Source organism: Ovis canadensis, chromosome 24 (assembly GCF_042477335.2).
Source record: "Ovis canadensis isolate MfBH-ARS-UI-01 breed Bighorn chromosome 24, ARS-UI_OviCan_v2, whole genome shotgun sequence".
Lineage (NCBI taxonomy): Eukaryota > Metazoa > Chordata > Mammalia > Artiodactyla > Bovidae > Ovis > Ovis canadensis.
In genome coordinates, this window is record NC_091268.1 from 5,818,621 (window position 1) to 5,827,808 (window position 9,188).

Below are 9,188 nucleotides of genomic sequence, written 5' to 3' on the forward strand. Positions count from 1 at the left end.
CCGGGAATTCTTTCCCTACGAAACAGGAAAAGGATCCCTCATCTCGAGCTAGGAGGCGGAAACGGGGCTCCCCTGGATGTGTGCGGGACCCCACGTGCTTCCCCTGGTGTGGAGACGGGTATGTCGGGGAACTTCTTGAGTTGCAGCAAGGGTGTGAAGGACCCTTTGGAAGTACCAGTGGTTAGATGTGATTGGCCTCGAGAAGCCTCAGCGGAAATGGGCCTCATCTCGCCTGGAGGGCAAAACCTCCTGGATTTTCTCGAGTTGCGGCAGGTGCTCTCGACTTACGACGGGGACCTCAGGGACCCGCTCTGGTGGCCTCAGGAAAGGCCAGTCCCCATGCGAGTTCCTCGGGGGCCTCTCGGGATTCCTCTCCCGTCGATGCCGGGCCTAAGACCTTGTGTGGAGTCGGGGCCGGAACCTGAGGATTCCTCTCCAGTGCTGACATGGATCTTGGGGTACTTCTGGAGTCTCCCCAGGGGAGTCAGTCCTCGTCTCGAATGCGGGAATGCACTTGCGCTTTCCTCCAGAGCGGTAGCAGCAGTGTAACGCAGTCCGCCGCGTGGATCAAAGGATCTATGGTTTTCCCTCGAGTCTTTCCCACGAGGCTTTCCCACGAGGCTTTCCCACAGGGCTGTCCCACGTGCACACGTGGTGGGAGTCGATCCTCGGCTTGAACGTCAAGGCAGTGCAGGGAAAACAGGTTCCTCTGGAATGGACTGACACATCTGGGGGACTCTTGGAATGGTGGCATGACCCTGGAGTTCCTCTCGCCTTTCCTGTGGAGAGCGCCTCCTCTTGAGATGCGACGGGAACGCCGGGAATTCTTTCCCTACGAAACAGGGAAAGGATCCCTCATCTCGAGCTAGGAGGCGGAAACGGGGCTCCCCTGGATGTGTGCGGGACCCACGTGCTTCCTCTCGAGTGCAGACCGGTATGTCGGGGAACTTCTTGAGTTGCAGCAAGGGTGTGAAGGACCCTTTGGAAGTTCCAGTGGTTAGACGTGATTAGCCTCGAGAAGCCTCAGCGGAAATGGGCCTCATCTCGCCTGGAGGGCAAAACCTCCTGGATTTTCTCGAGTTGCGGCAGGTGCTCTCGACTTACGACGGGGACCTCAGGGACCCGCTCTGGTGGCCTCAGGAAAGGCCAGTCCCCATGCGAGTTCCTCGGGGGCCTCTCGGGATTCCTCTCCCGTCGATGCCGGGACCTAAGACCTTGTGTGGAGTCGGGGCCGGAACCTGAGGATTCCTCTCCAGTGCTGACATGGACCTTGGGGTATTTCTGGAGTCTCCCCAGGGGAGTCAGTCCTCGTCTCGAATGCGGGCATGCACTTGCGCTTTCCTCCAGAGCGGTAGCAGCAGTGTCACGCAGTCCGCCGCGTGGATCAAAGGATCTATGGTTTTCCCTCGAGTCTTTCCCACGAGGCTTTCCCACGAGGCTTTCCCACAGGGCTGTCCCACGTGCACACGTGGTGGGAGTCGATCCTCGGCTTGAACGTCAAGGCAGTGCAGGGAAAACAGGTTCCTCTGGAATGGACTGACACATCTGGGGGACTCTTGGAATGGTGGCATGACCCTGGAGTTCCTCTCGCCTTTCCTGTGGAGAGCGCCTCCTCTTGAGATGCGACGGGAACGCCGGGAATTCTTTCCCTACGAAACAGGGAAAGGATCCCTCATCTCGAGCTAGGAGGCGGAAACGGGGCTCCCCTGGATGTGTGCGGGACACCACGTGCTTCCTCTCGGGTGCAGACGGGTATGTCGGGGAACTTCTTGAGTTGCAGCAAGGGTGTGAAGGACCCTTTGGAAGTTCCAGTGGTTAGATGTGATTGGCCTCGAGAAGCCTCAGCGGAAATGGGCCTCATCTCGCCTGGAGGGCAAAACCTCCTGGATTTTCTCGAGTTGCGGCAGGTGCTCTCGACTTACGACGGGGACCTCAGGGACCCGCTCTGGTGGCCTCAGGAAAGGCCAGTCCCCATGCGAGTTCCTCGGGGGCCTCTCAGGATTCCTCTCCCGTCGATGCCGGGGCCTAAGACCTTGTGTGGAGTCGGGGCCGGAACCTGAGGATTCCTCTCCAGTGCTGACATGGATCTTGGGGTACTTCTGGAGTCTCCCCAGGGGAGTCAGTCCTCGTCTCGAATGCGGGCATGCACTTGCGCTTTCCTCCAGAGCGGTAGCAGCAGTGTCACGCAGTCCGCCGCGTGGATCAAAGGATCTATGGTTTTCCCTCGAGTCTTTCCCACGAGGCTTTCCCACGAGGCTTTCCCACAGGGCTGTCCCACGTGCACACGTGGTGGGAGTCGATCCTCGGCTTGAACGTCAAGGCAGTGCAGGGAAAACAGGTTCCTCTGGAATGGACTGACACATCTGGGGGACTCTTGGAATGGTGTCACGACCCTGGAGTTCCTCTCGCCTTTCCTGTGGAGAGCGCCTCCTCTTGAGATTCGACGGGAACGCCGGGAATTCTTTCCCTACGAAACAGGGAAAGGATCCCTCACCTCGAGCTAGGGGGCGGAAACGGAGCTCCCCTGGATGTGTGCGGGACCCCACGTGCTTCCTCTCGAGTGGAGACGGGTATGTCGGGGAACTTCTTGAGTTGCAGCAATGGTCTGAAGGACCCTTTCGAAGTTCCAGTGGTTAGATGTGATTGGCCTCGAGAAGCCTCAGCGGAAATGGGCCTCATCTCGCCTGGAGGGCAAAACCTCCTGGATTCTCTCGAGTTGCGGCAGGTGCTCTCGACTTACGACGGGGACCTCAGGGAACCGCTCTGGTGGCCTCAGGAAAGGCCAGTCCCCATGCGAGTTCCACGGGGGCCTCTCGGGATTCCTCTCCCTTCGATGCCGGGGCCTAAGACCTTGTGTGGAGTCGGGGCCGGAACCTGAGGCTTCCTCTCCAGTGCTGACATGGATCTTGGGGTACTTCTGGAGTCTCCCCAGGGGAGTCATTCCTCGTCTCGAATGCGGACATGCACTTGCGCTTTCCTCCACAGCGGAAGCAGCAGTGTCACGCAGTCCGCCGCGTGGATCAAAGGATCTATGGTTTTCCCTCGAGTCTTTCCCACGAGGCTTTACCACGAGGCTTTCCCACAGGGCTGTCCCACGTGCACACGTGGTGGGAGTCGATCCTCGGCTTCAACGTCAAGGCAGTGCAGCGAAAACAGGTTCCTCTGGAATGGACTGACACATCTGGGGGACTCTTGGAATGGTGTCACGACCCTGGAGTTCCTCTCGCCTTTCCTGTGGAGAGCGCCTCCTCTTGAGATGCGACGGGAACGCCGGGAATTCTTTCCCTACGAAACAGGAAAAGGATCCCTCATCTCGAGCTAGGAGGCGGAAACGGGGCTCCCCTGGATGTGTGCGGGACCCCACGTGCTTCCCCTGGTGTGGAGACGGGTATGTCGGGGAACTTCTTGAGTTGCAGCAAGGGTGTGAAGGACCCTTTGGAAGTTCCAGTGGTTAGATGTGATTGGCCTCGAGAAGCCTCAGCGGAAATGGGCCTCATCTCGCCTGGAGGGCAAAACCTCCTGGATTTTCTCGAGTTGCGGCAGGTGCTCTCGACTTACGACGGGGACCTCAGGGACCCGCTCTGGTGGCCTCAGGAAAGGCCAGTCCCCATGCGAGTTCCTCGGGGGCCTCTCGGGATTCCTCTCCCGTCGATGCCGGGCCTAAGACCTTGTGTGGAGTCGGGGCCGGAACCTGAGGATTCCTCTCCAGTGCTGACATGGATCTTGGGGTACTTCTGGAGTCTCCCAGGGGAGTCAGTCCTCGTCTCGAATGCGGGAATGCACTTGCGCTTTCCTCCAGAGCGGTAGCAGCAGTGTCACGCAGTCCGCCGCGTGGATCAAAGGATCTATGGTTTTCCCTCGAGTCTTTCCCACGAGGCTTTCCCACGAGGCTTTCCCACAGGGCTGTCCCACGTGCACACGTGGTGGGAGTCGATCCTCGGCTTGAACGTCAAGGCAGTGCAGGGAAAACAGGTTCCTCTGGAATGGACTGACACATCTGGGGGACTCTTGGAATGGTGGCACGACCCTGGAGTTCCTCTCGCCTTTCCTGTGGAGAGCGCCTCCTCTTGAGATTCGACGGGAACGCCGGGAATTCTTTCCCTACGAAACAGGGAAAGGATCCCTCACCTCGAGCTAGGGGGCGGAAACGGAGCTCCCCTGGATGTGTGCGGGACCCCACGTGCTTCCTCTCGAGTGGAGACGGGTATGTCGGGGAACTTCTTGAGTTGCAGCAATGGTCTGAAGGACCCTTTCGAAGTTCCAGTGGTTAGATGTGATTGGCCTCGAGAAGCCTCAGCGGAAATGGGCCTCATTCGCCTGGAGGGCAAAACCTCCTGGATTCTCTCGAGTTGCGGCAGGTGCTCTCGACTTACGACGGGGACCTCAGGGACCCGCTCTGGTGGCCTCAGGAAAGGCCAGTCCCCATGCGAGTTCCTCGGGGGCCTCTCGGGATTCCTCTCCCGTCGATGCCGGGCCTAAGACCTTGTGTGGAGTCGGGGCCGGAACCTGAGGATTCCTCTCCAGTGCTGACATGGATCTTGGGGTACTTCTGGAGTCTCCCCAGGGGAGTCAGTCCTCGTCTCGAATGCGGGAATGCACTTGCGCTTTCCTCCAGAGCGGTAGCAGCAGTGTCACGCAGTCCGCCGCGTGGATCAAAGGATCTATGGTTTTCCCTCGAGTCTTTCCCACGAGGCTTTCCCACGAGGCTTTCCCACAGGGCTGTCCCACGTGCACACGTGGTGGGAGTCGATCCTCGGCTTGAACGTCAAGGCAGTGCAGGGAAAACAGGTTCCTCTGGAATGGACTGACACATCTGGGGGACTCTTGGAATGGTGGCATGACCCTGGAGTTCCTCTCGCCTTTCCTGTGGAGAGCGCCTCCTCTTGAGATGCGACGGGAACGCCGGGAATTCTTTCCCTACGAAACAGGGAAAGGATCCCTCATCTCGAGCTAGGAGGCGGAAACGGGGCTCCCCTGGATGTGTGCGGGACCCACGTGCTTCCTCTCGAGTGCAGACCGGTATGTCGGGGAACTTCTTGAGTTGCAGCAAGGGTGTGAAGGACCCTTTGGAAGTTCCAGTGGTTAGACGTGATTAGCCTCGAGAAGCCTCAGCGGAAATGGGCCTCATCTCGCCTGGAGGGCAAAACCTCCTGGATTTTCTCGAGTTGCGGCAGGTGCTCTCGACTTACGACGGGGACCTCAGGGACCCGCTCTGGTGGCCTCAGGAAAGGCCAGTCCCCATGCGAGTTCCTCGGGGGCCTCTCGGGATTCCTCTCCCGTCGATGCCGGGACCTAAGACCTTGTGTGGAGTCGGGGCCGGAACCTGAGGATTCCTCTCCAGTGCTGACATGGACCTTGGGGTATTTCTGGAGTCTCCCCAGGGGAGTCAGTCCTCGTCTCGAATGCGGGCATGCACTTGCGCTTTCCTCCAGAGCGGTAGCAGCAGTGTCACGCAGTCCGCCGCGTGGATCAAAGGATCTATGGTTTTCCCTCGAGTCTTTCCCACGAGGCTTTCCCACGAGGCTTTCCCACAGGGCTGTCCCACGTGCACACGTGGTGGGAGTCGATCCTCGGCTTGAACGTCAAGGCAGTGCAGGGAAAACAGGTTCCTCTGGAATGGACTGACACATCTGGGGGACTCTTGGAATGGTGGCATGACCCTGGAGTTCCTCTCGCCTTTCCTGTGGAGAGCGCCTCCTCTTGAGATGCGACGGGAACGCCGGGAATTCTTTCCCTACGAAACAGGGAAAGGATCCCTCATCTCGAGCTAGGAGGCGGAAACGGGGCTCCCCTGGATGTGTGCGGGACACCACGTGCTTCCTCTCGGGTGCAGACGGGTATGTCGGGGAACTTCTTGAGTTGCAGCAAGGGTGTGAAGGACCCTTTGGAAGTTCCAGTGGTTAGATGTGATTGGCCTCGAGAAGCCTCAGCGGAAATGGGCCTCATCTCGCCTGGAGGGCAAAACCTCCTGGATTTTCTCGAGTTGCGGCAGGTGCTCTCGACTTACGACGGGGACCTCAGGGACCCGCTCTGGTGGCCTCAGGAAAGGCCAGTCCCCATGCGAGTTCCTCGGGGGCCTCTCAGGATTCCTCTCCCGTCGATGCCGGGGCCTAAGACCTTGTGTGGAGTCGGGGCCGGAACCTGAGGATTCCTCTCCAGTGCTGACATGGATCTTGGGGTACTTCTGGAGTCTCCCCAGGGGAGTCAGTCCTCGTCTCGAATGCGGGCATGCACTTGCGCTTTCCTCCAGAGCGGTAGCAGCAGTGTCACGCAGTCCGCCGCGTGGATCAAAGGATCTATGGTTTTCCCTCGAGTCTTTCCCACGAGGCTTTCCCACGAGGCTTTCCCACAGGGCTGTCCCACGTGCACACGTGGTGGGAGTCGATCCTCGGCTTGAACGTCAAGGCAGTGCAGGGAAAACAGGTTCCTCTGGAATGGACTGACACATCTGGGGGACTCTTGGAATGGTGTCACGACCCTGGAGTTCCTCTCGCCTTTCCTGTGGAGAGCGCCTCCTCTTGAGATTCGACGGGAACGCCGGGAATTCTTTCCCTACGAAACAGGGAAAGGATCCCTCACCTCGAGCTAGGGGGCGGAAACGGAGCTCCCCTGGATGTGTGCGGGACCCCACGTGCTTCCTCTCGAGTGGAGACGGGTATGTCGGGGAACTTCTTGAGTTGCAGCAATGGTCTGAAGGACCCTTTCGAAGTTCCAGTGGTTAGATGTGATTGGCCTCGAGAAGCCTCAGCGGAAATGGGCCTCATCTCGCCTGGAGGGCAAAACCTCCTGGATTCTCTCGAGTTGCGGCAGGTGCTCTCGACTTACGACGGGGACCTCAGGGAACCGCTCTGGTGGCCTCAGGAAAGGCCAGTCCCCATGCGAGTTCCACGGGGGCCTCTCGGGATTCCTCTCCCTTCGATGCCGGGGCCTAAGACCTTGTGTGGAGTCGGGGCCGGAACCTGAGGCTTCCTCTCCAGTGCTGACATGGATCTTGGGGTACTTCTGGAGTCTCCCCAGGGGAGTCATTCCTCGTCTCGAATGCGGACATGCACTTGCGCTTTCCTCCACAGCGGAAGCAGCAGTGTCACGCAGTCCGCCGCGTGGATCAAAGGATCTATGGTTTTCCCTCGAGTCTTTCCCACGAGGCTTTCCCACGAGGCTTTCCCACAGGGCTGTCCCACGTGCACACGTGGTGGGAGTCGATCCTCGGCTTCAACGTCAAGGCAGTGCAGCGAAAACAGGTTCCTCTGGAATGGACTGACACATCTGGGGGACTCTTGGAATGGTGTCACGACCCTGGAGTTCCTCTCGCCTTTCCTGTGGAGAGCGCCTCCTCTTGAGATGCGACGGGAACGCCGGGAATTCTTTCCCTACGAAACAGGAAAAGGATCCCTCATCTCGAGCTAGGAGGCGGAAACGGGTCTCCCCTGGATGTGTGCGGGACCCCACGTGCTTCCCCTGGTGTGGAGACGGGTATGTCGGGGAACTTCTTGAGTTGCAGCAAGGGTGTGAAGGACCCTTTGGAAGTTCCAGTGGTTAGATGTGATTGGCCTCGAGAAGCCTCAGCGGAAATGGGCCTCATCTCGCCTGGAGGGCAAAACCTCCTGGATTTTCTCGAGTTGCGGCAGGTGCTCTCGACTTACGACGGGGACCTCAGGGACCCGCTCTGGTGGCCTCAGGAAAGGCCAGTCCCCATGCGAGTTCCTCGGGGGCCTCTCGGGATTCCTCTCCCGTCGATGCCGGGCCTAAGACCTTGTGTGGAGTCGGGGCCGGAACCTGAGGATTCCTCTCCAGTGCTGACATGGATCTTGGGGTACTTCTGGAGTCTCCCAGGGGAGTCAGTCCTCGTCTCGAATGCGGGAATGCACTTGCGCTTTCCTCCAGAGCGGTAGCAGCAGTGTCACGCAGTCCGCCGCGTGGATCAAAGGATCTATGGTTTTCCCTCGAGTCTTTCCCACGAGGCTTTCCCACGAGGCTTTCCCACAGGGCTGTCCCACGTGCACACGTGGTGGGAGTCGATCCTCGGCTTGAACGTCAAGGCAGTGCAGGGAAAACAGGTTCCTCTGGAATGGACTGACACATCTGGGGGACTCTTGGAATGGTGGCATGACCCTGGAGTTCCTCTCGCCTTTCCTGTGGAGAGCGCCTCCTCTTGAGATGCGACGGGAACGCCGGGAATTCTTTCCCTACGAAACAGGGAAAGGATCCCTCATCTCGAGCTAGGAGGCGGAAACGGGGCTCCCCTGGATGTGTGCGGGACCCACGTGCTTCCTCTCGAGTGCAGACCGGTATGTCGGGGAACTTCTTGAGTTGCAGCAAGGGTGTGAAGGACCCTTTGGAAGTTCCAGTGGTTAGACGTGATTAGCCTCGAGAAGCCTCAGCGGAAATGGGCCTCATCTCGCCTGGAGGGCAAAACCTCCTGGATTTTCTCGAGTTGCGGCAGGTGCTCTCGACTTACGACGGGGACCTCAGGGACCCGCTCTGGTGGCCTCAGGAAAGGCCAGTCCCCATGCGAGTTCCTCGGGGGCCTCTCGGGATTCCTCTCCCGTCGATGCCGGGCCTAAGACCTTGTGTGGAGTCGGGGCCGGAACCTGAGGATTCCTCTCCAGTGCTGACATGGATCTTGGGGTACTTCTGGAGTCTCCCCAGGGGAGTCAGTCCTCGTCTCGAATGCGGGCATGCACTTGCGCTTTCCTCCAGAGCGGTAGCAGCAGTGTCACGCAGTCCGCCGCGTGGATCAAAGGATCTATGGTTTTCCCTCGAGTCTTTCCCACGAGGCTTTCCCACGAGGCTTTCCCACAGGGCTGTCCCACGTGCACACGTGGTGGGAATCGATCCTCGGCTTGAACGTCAAGGCAGTGCAGGGAAAACAGGTTCCTCTGGAATGGACTGACACATCTGGGGGACTCTTGGAATCGTGGCACGACCCTGGAGTTCCTCTCGCCTTTCCTGTGGAGAGCGCCGCCTCTTGAGATGCGACGGGAACGCCGGGAATTCTTTCCCTACGAAACAGGGAAAGGATCCCTCATCTCGAGCTAGGAGGCGGAAACGGGGCTCCCCTGGATGTGTGCGGGACCCACTTGCTTCCTCTCGAGTGAAGACGGGTATGTCGGGGAACTTCTTGAGTTGCAGCAAGGGTGTGAAGGACCCTTTGGAAGTTCCAGTGGTTAGACGTGATTAGCCTCGAG